Source organism: Aotus nancymaae, unplaced genomic scaffold (assembly GCF_030222135.1).
Source record: "Aotus nancymaae isolate 86718 unplaced genomic scaffold, 86718_ANA_hifiasm-v0.15.2.pri h1tg000076l, whole genome shotgun sequence".
In the NCBI taxonomy this organism is placed as follows: Eukaryota; Metazoa; Chordata; class Mammalia; order Primates; family Aotidae; genus Aotus; species Aotus nancymaae.
In genome coordinates, this window is record NW_026988491.1 from 22,596,134 (window position 1) to 22,609,158 (window position 13,025).

The 13,025-nt window shown below is 50.0% G+C and overlaps 1 non-coding gene across 1 annotated transcript; it reads right to left on the minus strand.

The window, feature by feature from the left end:
- Positions 1-12,571: 12,571 nt before the first annotated feature.
- Positions 12,572-12,712, minus strand: LOC135271349 (U4 spliceosomal RNA). The gene has a single exon (XR_010339452.1). It is a non-coding gene; the product is annotated as a U4 spliceosomal RNA (small nuclear RNA).
- Between the last annotated feature and the right edge of the window lie 313 nt (positions 12,713-13,025).

Genomic DNA, 13,025 nt, shown 5'->3' on the forward strand with positions numbered 1-13,025 from the left:
TCAAAGGCCTGGCTGACCTGCAGGTTGTGTCAAGCCCCCGTCTCCTGGGCTCTGCAGCTGACCCTCCCCTGTACAGGTATCCAGGCGCCACAGCCTGTGTTGCAAGAATGTTAGGATGAGAGCTCACCCAAGCCAGGGAAGCATGTTCTAACTTCAGCAGAGGCTCATCTTAGGCAGGCAGAGCTTCCGTGCACGGGCACGCCAGGCTCCTGTGAGGAGGCCTGGAGACAGCAGAAGCCCACACAAGTGCTGCCTGGGGATAGCAGATGTATGCAGGGGGCTGGAGTCACTAACACGTGAGGACCTGCATGGGGGGACAGATGAGCCTCCCCCTGCCTTGTCCTCCTCCTCTGGTCTGGAAGAGCATCTGGAGCTAGAGGGGATGGGGCAGGGTGATTTCTTGACATGTCCACAGGGTTCTGCAGATGTCCCCTGCAGCATGGCCTCAGGTGGGTCCTGAGCATTTTTTTTTTTTTTTTTTTTTTGAGACAGAGTTTTGCTCTTGATTTCCAGGCTGGAGTACAGTGGCGCGATCTCAGTTCCTGGGTTCAAGCAATTCTCCTGCCTCAGCCTCCTGAGTAGCTGGGATTACAGGTATGTGCCACCACCCCTGGCTAATTTTTGTATTTTTAGTAGATTCAGGATTTCTCCATGTTGGTCAGGCTGGTCTCTAACTCCTGACCTCAGGTGATTCACCTGCCTCAGCCTCCCAAAGTGTTGGGATTACAGGCATGAGCTGCCACTCCCGGCCATGGATCCTGAGTTTTAATTATGAAAGTCTGGTGAGCATTTTAGTGCATGGAGTTAAGAGGAGTTATGGAGGGGCTACAGCAATGGAGATGTAATTCACAGTTAGTCCCAGAGCCAGGACAGAAAACCTTCCTCAGAGCCAGGACAGAAAACTTTCCCCAGAGCCAGGACAGAAATCTTCCCCAGAGCCAGGACAGAAAACCTTCCCCAGAGCCAGGACAGAAAACCTTCCCCAGAGCCAGGACAGAAAACCTTCCCCAGAGCCAGGACAGAAAGGGCTTCAGCTTGGTGACAAGATGGCCTAGGAACACTGAGACCCTCAGGGAGCAGAAAGACAGACACTGCCAGGGCGTTGGGGTGAGCAGAGAAAGATTTTAGCTCTAGGGCAGCAGAAGGAAAACTGGGTGAGCATCAGGTTCTGATAAGAGAAGAGGGGCCCCCTACAGGGAAACCTGAATGTAAGGAGGACATGGGTCACGCTTAGCTTCCCTTCAAGGCAGGACCAGAAGCAGAGTTGGGAGTGACATTTTAGGGGCAAGTAGGACTGGGCCAAATGGGACTCAAAGAAATCAACAGAGCAAGAGAGGCAGGAACTTAAAGAGCCAGCCCCAAGAACAGACCCCAAGGGAACAGTGTCCCCAAGAAATCACCAACAGCATCCAAGCAAAGGCACCAGAGAACCCCTTCCAGGTATCGGGACAAGCTTGACAAATATCGCATTAACTCCTGATGGGGAGGGTGGGGCTCCCTGGGGACACAATTGCCGCATGCGTGGGCTGCAGATGTGCCTGCTCCACACGCACAGGCCTGGAAAAGTGGGGGTCAGGAGGTGAAACATACCAAATGGGAGCCCCGAAGGCCACCTGCAGGTCAAGGCTGGTCATGTGGTGGATGCAGCTCTGCAGAGGGTGGGGACCTCTGCTCTTGGCATTCTCAGCTCAGTGAGGTGAAGGCGAACACGTTTGATTGAAAGCTAGATGCTTGGGGAAGACCTCAACTCCTGGAAGGTGACTCTATCAATAGAGCAGAACCCAAGGGCAGACTCGAGAGGAGACAAAGAAAGCAAGCGCTGGGCCCTCAGGGGAGAGCAGGAGAGAGAAGGAGGGGTGGGGTCCCACCTGCAACCATGCAGGCCGAGCGGTGGGAGGCGTGGGAAATGTCAGCAGCAGGTGGAGAGGATAAAAACCCAGCCATGCTGGGGCCAGGCACAGTGGCTCACACCTGTAATTCCAGCACTTTGAGAGGCCAAGGAGGGTGGATCAGGAGGTCAGGAGTTCAAGACCAGCCTGGCCAAGATGGTGAGACCCCGTCTCTACTAAAATTACAAAAAAAAAAAAAAAAAAAAAAATAGCAGGGCATGGTGGTAGGTGTCTGTAATTCCAGCTACTCAGCAGGCTGAGGTAGAAACATGCTTGAACCCGGGAGGTAGAGGTTGCAGTGAGCCAAGATTGCACCACAGCACTCCAGCCTGGAAGACAGAACAAGACTCTGTCCAAAAAAAAAAAAAAAATTAAAAACCAGCTGTGCTGGAATGCAGGAACCAGAATGATGGCGATGCAGGTCACTGTCCAGAAAAAAGACATGACAGCAAAGAACAGCCCTCCTGCCGCCGCAGAGGCTTCATTTACTCAAGGCCTGGACCATTCAAAGCAGCTCTACCATTTGATCCAGCAATCCCACTACTGAGTATCACCCAGAGGAAAAGAAGTCATTTAGAAAAGATATTTGCACAAGTCTGTGCACAGCAGCACAATTCACAGCTGCAAAATCGTGGAACACAAATGCCCATCCATCAAGGAGTGGGTAATGAAACTGTGGTGAATACATATATATAGACACACAGCAAAATTAACAGCATTTGCAGTGACCTGGCTGAGACTGGAGACTATTATTGTAAGTGAAGTGACTCAGGAATGGAAAATCAAACATCGTGTGGTCTCACTGAGATGTGGGCGCCAAGCTCGGAGAGTGCAAAGGCAGAATGACACGGTGGACTTCGGGGACTCAGGGGGAAGGATGGGAGGGGTGAGGGGTAAAAGAGAACAAATAGGGTGCAGTGTGTACTGCTCGGGTGTTGGGCACACCAGGATCTCACAAATCCCCACTAAAGAACTTACTTATGCAACCAAGCACCACCTATGCCCGAATAACTCATGGAAAATTTTAAAAATAAAATAAATAAAATAAAAGTTTGATTTTTCTAAAAAACAAAAACAAAACAAACAAAGAAGAAAACGAAGACCAGGCCGGACAGACCCCAGGACTTTAGCGAGGTGGAACTTAGGGTCTGGGTGCTAAATGTTGTGTTCATTGCAGATGTCATAGGAAAAGGCACCCTGATTTAAACTATTGCGTGGCGATGTTTGTGGCCTATGGCTTTAAGCAGTTTGAAAGACAAATTTTGGTCTTGAGTTTCTGCACCTCAGTGGGTTTTACTTACGTTGTAGCCACGTGATGTTTGTGTATTTGGCAGTGCCCCTTTCTGCTCCACACAGTGCTACTGGAGTCTGCTGCTGGCAGGGAGGTGACACCCTATGAATATTTTATCAGCACGTATGTATGGGTAAGGAAAATGAGCCCCTTGCAGGCTCTGACAAAGTGGACTGGATGCTGTGTGAAGGAGGGGGCACACAGCACCGTGGCTCTCCTGGACAAATAGGAGAGATATTGTGAACCTAATGCTTTATTAGCACACAAGAAGGAAATTAGCTCCTTTTCATCTGTGGCCGCAGATGATGGAGTGCCTCCTCGGGTCTGCTCTGCAAAGTCCCACAATGAGTCTGTGCTTGAACCATGTTCTCTGGCAAACATGAGGCAAGGACAAATGGGAAGACAGGCGTCAGGAGATGGGGAGAGTGGGAAATTCACCTCACACCGAGAGACGGCTCACAGCCCCACTGCCACTTCTGGGTGTGTCTCTGGGTTTGAAGCCTTTTTATGTATCGTGTGCGAAAAATCTGCAGTTGTGGTGCAGAAGTGAATGGACTTAGAGCCGGGGAGAGCAGCTAGTAAGTCTGGGAGGAAATGTTCTCCATCCTCCGCCGAACACGTGATCCATGTGATGTGTAAATGATAACTGAAAAAACTGTACATCGGGCCAGGCGCGGTGGCTCACGCCTGTAATCCCAGCACTTTGGGAGGCCGAGGCGGGTGGATCACGAGGTCAAGAGATCGAGACCATCCTGGTCAACATGGTGAAACCCCGTCTCTACTAAAAATACAAAAAATTAGCTGGGCATGGTGGCGCGTGCCTGTAATCCCAGCTACTCAGGAGGCTGAGGCAGGAGAATTGCCTGAACCCAGGAGGAGGAGATTGCGGTGAGCCGAGATCGCACCATTGCACTCCAAGCCTGGGTAACAAGAGCGAAACTCTGTCTCAAAAAAAAAAAAAAAAAAAAAACTGTAGATAAATATTCATCACGGCATTATTCCTAATACCCAGTAGGTGGAAAGAGCCCAGCTGTCCGTCAGCCAATGGCTGGATAAACAGCCTGTGGTCCGTTCACGCAATGGACCACGCTTCAGCCACATCAGCGCTGACACCTGCCGCAACCCGGACGAACCTTGAAAACGTGATGCTGAGTGGAAGACTCCAGACACAAAAGACCATTTATCGATGAGCCCAGTGGTATGAAAAGTCCAGAGCAACAAATCTATCCAGACAAGAGTAGTCTTCTCTACATGAGGGGCATCAGGCTCAGGGTCCTTGGCCTCTCCTTTTCCTGGACTCACACAGTACTCAACATCCATTCACCAGATGATGCCTGTGGGCTGAACCCCATGTGAAGAGCTCACTCAGCGAACGTGAGGCCTCCGGTGGTCTTGATCTTGGAGTGCCCCTCGTCCCTGGGAGGAGGAGAAATAAAGACAGTGCGATGCATACTGGGGTGTGGATGTCCTCTGCCCCAGGCCTCTGTACTGTAGAAGCCTCTGGTTGACCTCCCTGCCTTTCCGTGAGTCCTCTCGCATCATCCTGTCCACTGCTAGGTCCAGAGGGGTCTTTCTAGAAGCTGAGGCAAGAGACCAACATCACATCCACGGGGCTGGGGGGAGAAGGCATCAGCAAATCCTGGCAAGTCCACTTTGTCCTAATTTGTGCATGAGCTATTTCACATTCAAATCATCTTGATAAATGCTGTATAATAAAACAAAAAGTGATTTTTATGTAATCTTGCATGAACATGTGAATTGGTGAGCTGTGTGTAATAGGGTGAGTTGGTGTGATGTCGTGCCCGCCTGTGGAAGCAGCTGGGTGTCTTGCCGGCCTGGAGGCCTGGGCAGCCAAGCACAATCAGCATCCTAGAGGCTCTCAGGAGGCTGTCGTGCAGATCCGCTTCTTGAGCTAGAAATGAGCTGATGTTTCCCCAGAGGTGATGCAGTTACCCAAACCACACTGAGTGGGATGGGGCAGGGGTGCCATTTATGAACTCCCCCAGTAATGGTGGGAGCTGGGACCTCAGGGCAGATGGGACACCTGGCCCAGGCAGGCTGGAGAGAAAGCAGTGTACAGAGCCCTGCTGAGGTGAGGGGACAGCCAGGCCCCTTGGGTCTGAAGAGCGGCCATCAGGGTGGTTGGCTGTCAACACCCCCACCCCAGGGGCCCTGTTCAGGGCCAGGTTCTCCCTGGGAAATTCACAAATCCAGGAAGAGAAACCTGAGCCCATTGCTCAAAGCCCATCCTCCAGCTCCTCTGTGACACGGACACAGTTCACCACCTGATCTAACCCAGCCATTGTCAGCCAGGGACGCTGACAGGGCTACGGTCCTGCTAAAGCGAAGATTCCCCAGGGAAGGTGGGCTGGCGAGGAAACTGCCTAGGCTCTGTGTCCCAGTGAAACAGCCCTGTGTCACTCAGACATGTGCAGCAGGAACACATGTCTAAATGTGCACATGTGTACACATGCATATACACACACCCATGCACACACTCACACATTAGCTACGCTGACAGGCATACATGCACACACATACACACACATGTGCACTAGCACGCTACACTCAGGCACACACATATATGACGTGTATGCACACACACTCTCACAGCCACACACAAATACATGCACACAGACGTATGTGCACTCACACATATGTATGTACACACAAACATGCACTCACACACACACATACACACATTAACACTATGCACACACCTTTATACACACATATATACATGCACACAAACATGCACTTATACAAGCACACGTTAACACTATGTACACATTTTATGCACATATATTTTCACATACATGCACACACGCATATACCCCACATGCATACATACATAAACACACACAAACATACACTGAACCCCTGGCAGAGGGTCAGGGCCTGGCCTGTGTACCGGCTTGGAAGCAGCCTGGCATGGAGTCCGGAGGTCCCTGATCCCTGACCCACCCAAGCCCTCAGCCTGTAAGTTTCGGCCCAGACGCCTGGGAGCCGCAGAGGGCTGCCGGGTGCAGAGGGCGCTGTGGCGGGTGTGGAGGCGGAGCCAGCCTCTGGTGCTCACACCTGGGTATCGGCACCAATGATCACCTGCTGAGCCAGGCAGCCAGGCAAAGAGACCACCTGTGACATTTTGGGAGCTGAAAATGGAAGTGGGGCGACAGGGCGAGGTGAGACACTCACTTGCACCCTTCCATAGTGAGCCCTTTAACTAGAGAAATTCTAAGAAAGCAGTCTAATTTGGGAGGCCGCAGGGAGGGGAAGGTGGGGTGGAGGAGGAGAGGAGGGAGCATCGTCCTCTGGCCCGGCTCTGGCCCGTCCCTGCCCCCACCTCCTCAGGCCTTACCTCCTCCAGGGCCCCATCCCCGACTGGTCCCCGCCTGCTCCCAGCCTGCAGCCTGGGGGGGCTCGTGCTCCAGCCTGGCCGGGCTGCTGCAGCCCCTCCTGACCACTCGCTGCTCTCCTGTACCTATGACTCAAAGTCCGCCTCCTGCGCTCCGGACCCCGGCACCCCACTGCCCGTCAGACAGCCCAGCTAAACGGGGGTAACCCCTGCCACCAACCCCTCACCTCCCAGCCAGACTCCGCTAAAATCCTCCTCCCCCAGCCGCTCAGAGCCCTCCAGGACCGTCCGGGAAGCCAGAGCCCTGCGTGTGCACCTGGACTCTGCCCCTTCAGCCTGCCCTGCACGTGGCCCGAGGCTCAGTCCTGGAGACACCACCCGTGGGCTCCGAGCTGAGGACACAGAGGGTCTCGCGGCTGAGGCCCAGGTCACACTGCGCAGCCGAGGCAGAAACAGGTAGGAGAGGCTGGTGCACACAGCATGCGGCCAATGTGGGTTGTCTGCAGAGGCTTCCGACCCATTGTCAGTTTCTCTCGGGTTCTATGTGGATGGTCGTGAGACGCGAAGCTTCAGACCACAGCCTGAAAACGTCCTGATCAGCACATCCCAGGGGTGGGGAGGGAACTCTGTGCCTCGGTATCATGAAAATGAGCCTCCAGGTTCCTCCAGGGCAGGGTACAGACACCAGCCCTCGGTCCGCGACAAGCTCATTACGCTGAGCTAAATGACGCAGCACCCTCCCTCCTTAAACAACTCAGAGGGCCTAGCCTCAGATCTGGGAGGGGGCTTGCCAACTCCCACAGCCGAGGGGGAATCGAATCCACAATGAGGCATGAGATCATCTTGGATCCACCCCCAGGTCGCCTGCCAGGGAAAGAGAAAGTTCTAGAATCGGCAGAGAAATTTCCTCCTGCCGCTGGAGGTTGCTGTGCACCTACCAGCTAGCAGCCTGTCCTTGTCCCCTGGCCCAGGCGAAGGTGGGGTGGGCGCCCGATTCTCAGGCCAGCCTGGACACTGAGCTCCTTCTCCTCGGGCCCCCTGCCCGCGGCCGGACGCCCAGGGATTATCCTGCTTGCAAAAGGCCTCACGGGTGTTGTGGTTTTGGCAATTACTGAAAAGAAAGCCTGGTTATTATTCCTGTCATGTGTTGAGAAATCTCTATAAAGTTTTACAGCCGCAAATGTAAAAGGGGTTTTTATTAGTTTAACATTCTTCCCTGCCCTTCCCCCTGCCCCCACCCAGAATCTCGCCCTCCATCTCCCGCCTCCTCAGGCCCGTGGTCTCAAGACAGCTGGGCCTGGGAGCCTGGAGGTACCTGCAGGAAGCAGAAGGCCCCACCGCCTCCCAAGTCCTCCCAGTTCCACCCGACGCTTAGGTGCCTCCAAGCCTCGGGGTCTTGGCCTCCTTTCAGCTCCGACACCAACGACAGAGCCTCCCAGCTTCCTTCGCTTACTCCACAAATGCATCGGAAGGCCTGCCCGGGCCAGAGGCTGCTGCAGGTGCTGAGACACAGAGAGGGGCAGCGCAGACACTGATTTTCCGCAGGAAAAGAGAAAGAGAAAATAAATGAGAGGACAAGTAAACATAACTACAGAGCAGGTCAGCTCCAGGGGCACGCGGCCTGTGTGGTCACAGAGGACCCAGCCTTAGGAGGGTCCACCCCTGGATCCAGGCTGTGCTGGGGCCCATCTGATGTTGGATGAATTAGGGCACATTTCCTGCTTCCCAGGGTGCACAGGTCAGGTAGGTGGTCCCAACAGGGCGAGGCAACAGGGTAAAGGCAGGGACAGGCCTGGTTCGGGGGACAGTGGTGTCTTCTCCAGCATGGTTGAGAGAGAAGGGCTCCCTGCAGAGGGCTATGGGAGCAGAGAGCTACACAGATGGGGGGTGAGGAGCACACGGGGTGTTCAGGCAGAGGCCAACCGGAGCCACATCTGCAGAGGTGAGAAGCAGGAAGGGAGCCGGGTGCTCCCACGCATGAGCACACGGAAGGAGGACAGCCAGCTAGAAGACCTAGGAGAGTGGGACCTCGTGGGTGGGGAGGGGCTTGGGATTTATTGGGGGAATGTGAGAAGCATCGTCCAACCTTTTTTTCTTAGGGGTGTCCCTGGCTGCTGCTCAGGAAATGGGAGTAGGAAGGTGTGAGCTGCAGGGAGTGCTGGGCAGAGGCTGCAGCCCTGCAGGTCTGCGAGTGAGGGGCCGGGCTGCTCTGGACAGGGTCAGGGAGCGGGGAGGAGCCCGGGGAGGGGTGGGCATGGGGCATTCACGGGCTGGCTCCTGGGATCCACCTCACAGCCGCCAGCCCAGCTTCCTCCTGACGTGCCCATGTGTGATTCACGTGCCGACACAATCTGGCAGACCCGGGAGAGACTTACCGAACCCATCCGCCTCTCATCACACCCATCGGGTCACAGACAGACACAGCGAGGGCAGGTCCTGCAGCCTTTCCTTAGTGCTGATGCCTGGCCCGGGTGGAGGAATTACTAGGACAGAATCATGCCTAGAGAAAGGTTTAGTACCACGTCCTCATCAGCCAGCAGACAACACATTTGCTAATTATGTTCACAGGCAGTCTGTCCTGACTCTGCCATCAGGCCAGGAAGAAAGGATGGCGGAAGGCACGTCGCTGACAACCAACCCCAGTTGTCGGCATCTCTCTCCGCATAGCAGAGGGCCGGCATAATTACATTTGCTGCCTTTTAAAATATATTGAGAGACTTCAGGCTTCATCTCCAACACAAAAAGAGCTTGGAAGTTATCACTCCTGAGCTCACAAAGAAAACAAAAATGGAGAAAAAGGAAAACACAACTTTACTTAGCTGGCTGTGGTGGCTCATGCCTGTGTTCCCAGCATTTTGAGAGGCAGAGATAGGGGGATCGCTTGAATCTAGGAATTTAAGACCAGCCTGGACAACATTGTGAGATCCCATCTTTACAAAAAATATAATAATAAAATAGCCCAGGTGTGGTGGCACATGCCTGCAGTCCTGGCTACTTGGGAAGCTCAGTAGGAGAACAGCTTGAGCCTGGCAGATCAAGGCTGTGGTGAACTGCCCTCCAGCCTAGGTGACAGAGGGAGAGCCTGAAGAAAGAAAAAAGGAGAGAAAAAGATAAAAAGAGAGAGAGAAAAGCTTTACCTAGACCTATCAAAGAGTTGATATCCCAGGGCAAACTCTCACCCAGACACCTAGAGAGAGAGAGACAGGCTGGTGCAGAAAGTCACAGCTGAAATCAGCTTGCTGGTGCAAAGTGGCTGGAGCCAGGAATTTGTAGAAACACCAAACTAGTAATTGATGAATTGCTGGTGGCTGAGTGTGGACTAGTTGAAGAGTTAAAAACCCTTAGGGGATCAGGATTTTGTAGAGTTTACCTCTAGGAGCCCTAGCGTCTCAGGGTAAAGATCTGGAGATGGTACAAAAATGACTTCCAGCCTCAGGAAAGGAAAGGGGAAAAGTGGTCCCTTGAAAATATGCCCAGAGGGTTCTGTCCTGGGAACAAAAGTCTGCCGCCGAAGAAAGCAATTTGACCACAGCCTTATCTGACCTCTGGCCTCCCTCTTTCAGGAAAGGAAGAATAAAAAGACTGCACAATGCTATTAAAGGTCACAGCTCAAGAACTCAGGCCCATGAGAAATAGTGAAGTTTAATCATAGTATTACAGGACCCTTCTGCCCCCCAACAGACTACGAGTGGTAGAGCTGTAAAATATAGACTCTACACACTGCCATGTGCACCTATGCAACAGTCTTGCGTGTTCTTCACATGTACCCCACAACCTAAAATGTGATAAAAAAATTAAAAATTAATAAATAAATAAATCATAAAGATCTATTGGAATTAGAAACTATGAACTTCTTTGTGAGGTGGATTGTTTTTCAAATAAAACAGATCTGCTTGACTTTTAAATTTAGAAAATGTATATATAGACTCTATTTAAGAAGGAGTTCTTAGGGAACCCTCAGAACAACAAACAAGGAACCTCAGCATCCGGCAGCAGCAAACCTGAAACACAATGCAGCTCCTTGGCAGATTAACATGAGATCTCACTCAAAAAGCCTGGACCCTTTCGCTCCTGTTGCCTGGGACAGCACTTCCAGCTTTCAGCAAAACATTGCAGGACATGCCAGCACACACGGGAAAGCACAGTAAGAAGAGGGGGAGCAAGCACCAAGACCCAACTCAGATATGGCACAGAGGCTGGAATCATCAGGCAGTGAAGTCTCACTCTGTCAGCAGGCTAGAGTACAGCAGTGCAATCTCAACCCACTATAACCTCTGCCTCCCGGGTTCAAGTGATTCTCCTGCCTCAGTCTCCTGAGTAGCTGGGATTACAGGCACGTGCCACCACGCCCAGCTAATTTTTGTATTTTTAGTAGAGACAGGGTTTCACCATGTTGACCAGGATGGTCTCGATCTCTTGACCTCATGATCCACCCGCCTCAGCCTCCCAAAGTGCTGGAATTACAGGCGTGTGCCACCGTGCCTGGAAAAATTTTAAATAACTGTGGCTAAAACGTTATGGGGTCTAGTGGAGAGAGTATACAACACCCAAGAACAGGTGGGTGATGTAAGCAGAGATGAAAATTCTAAGAATCAAAAGGAAATGATAAAAATCAAAAACACTTTAACAGAAATAAAGAAGCACCTTTGATGGGCTATTTAAGTAGACTAGACGGAGTCAAAGAAAGCATTCACAAGCTTGAATATGCGTCAATAAACACTTCACACACTGAAACACAAAGAGGAACATGTACGAAAACACAGTACATAATTCACAAGAACCACGTGACAATTACGAAAGGAGGTATGGTCACACACTGAAGCACAAAGAGGAACATGTACAAAAACACAGCACATAATTCACAAGAACCATGTGACAATTACAAAAGGAGGTGTGGCTGTGTAATGGGGATAGCTAAAAGATAAAAAAGAGAGAGAGGTGAGGAAATAAGAATAAGAAATATTTGAAATATTTCTGAGAATTTTCCAAAAGTAATAACAGATACCAAACCACAGATCCAGGGAGCTCAGGGAACCGTAAGCAGGATAAATACCAAAGACATACACCTGGGTGTATTAAATTCAAGCTGCAGAAAACTAAGACCAAAAGAAAATCTTAAAATAAATTGGAGGGGATGCACAACAAATGAACAAAAACCTTACCCAAGAATTATGACAGACTTCTCATCAGAAACAATGCAAGCAAGAAGAAATTTGAGTGAAATATTTAAAGTGTTGGACACAAAACCCACCAACTCAGATCTCTGTATTTAGCACAAATATTCTTCAAAAGGGAAGGAGAAATATTTTTCCAGACAGACAAAAACTGAGTTAGTCACCAGTAGAAGTGCCCTTCAATAAATGGTAAAAGACATTCTTCAAAGAGAAAGAAAATTATATAGGTCAGAAACACAGACTTACATTAAAAAATAAAGCACATCAGTGAAATAACAAAAGTAAAATAAAATATTCCATTTTCTTATTCTTAATTTGTTCAATAGATTACAATTAAAACTGATAATAGCTACGATGTGTTGAGTGATCATAGTGTTCAGATGAACGAAATGAATGACAGAGGTATTACAAGGAGGGAGAGAAGAATTTGGAATGTTATGTTATAAAGAAACAATGTCTTCACTACCCATGACATGATGCAGCATTCTTTGAAAGTCAACTTAGATTAGTTGTAAATGTGTATTTTTTATGGACGCATAATTTGTAAAAAGGGAAATCACTAATTTTTTAAAAAGAAATATAATTGATATACTAATGCAACTAAGAAAATGAAATAATAGAAGATGCCCAATTAAAATTGGAAAAGGCAGAGAAAGAGGGTAATTAATAATAGAAGCAGATAGGCTTGGTGGCTCTTGCCTGTAATCCCAGCACCTTGGGAAATGAAGGAAAGGAGACTGCTTGAGACCAGGAGTTTGAGACCAGGGGTTTAAGATAAGTCTACACAATACAGCAAGACCCCATCTTTACAAAAAAGTTATTTTTATTTTTATTTATTTTTATTTATTTATTTTTAATTCAGTCTCCGCAGAGACTGTCAAAAATTGCCAATGCCAACTATATCTCAAGTCATCATGGCAGGGTATTGGGAAAAGTTCTCAATTAGCAATAATTGTGCCTCGGATAAACCTCATTGGCTATGATTCTGCCACTGTGCAAAGCTGCAAAAAAAGTTTTTATATTAGTTGGGCGTGGTGGCCTGCACCTATAGTCCCAGCTACTCAGGAGGCTGAGGTGGGAGGATTAATTGATCCCAGGAGTTGGAGGCTACAGTGAGCGCATTCCAGCCTGGGTGACAGAGAGAGACCTCCAGAAAAGAAGGAAGGAAGGGAGGGAGGAAGAGAAAAAGAATGTATTTGCTTAAAATAAATAAATAAATCAGATACTGTTGGAGCAGATTTAAAAAAAAAAACCTGAAAATCCAACTATATGTTAGCTACAAGAAACGTATTTTAAATGTAAAGGCACATATATTA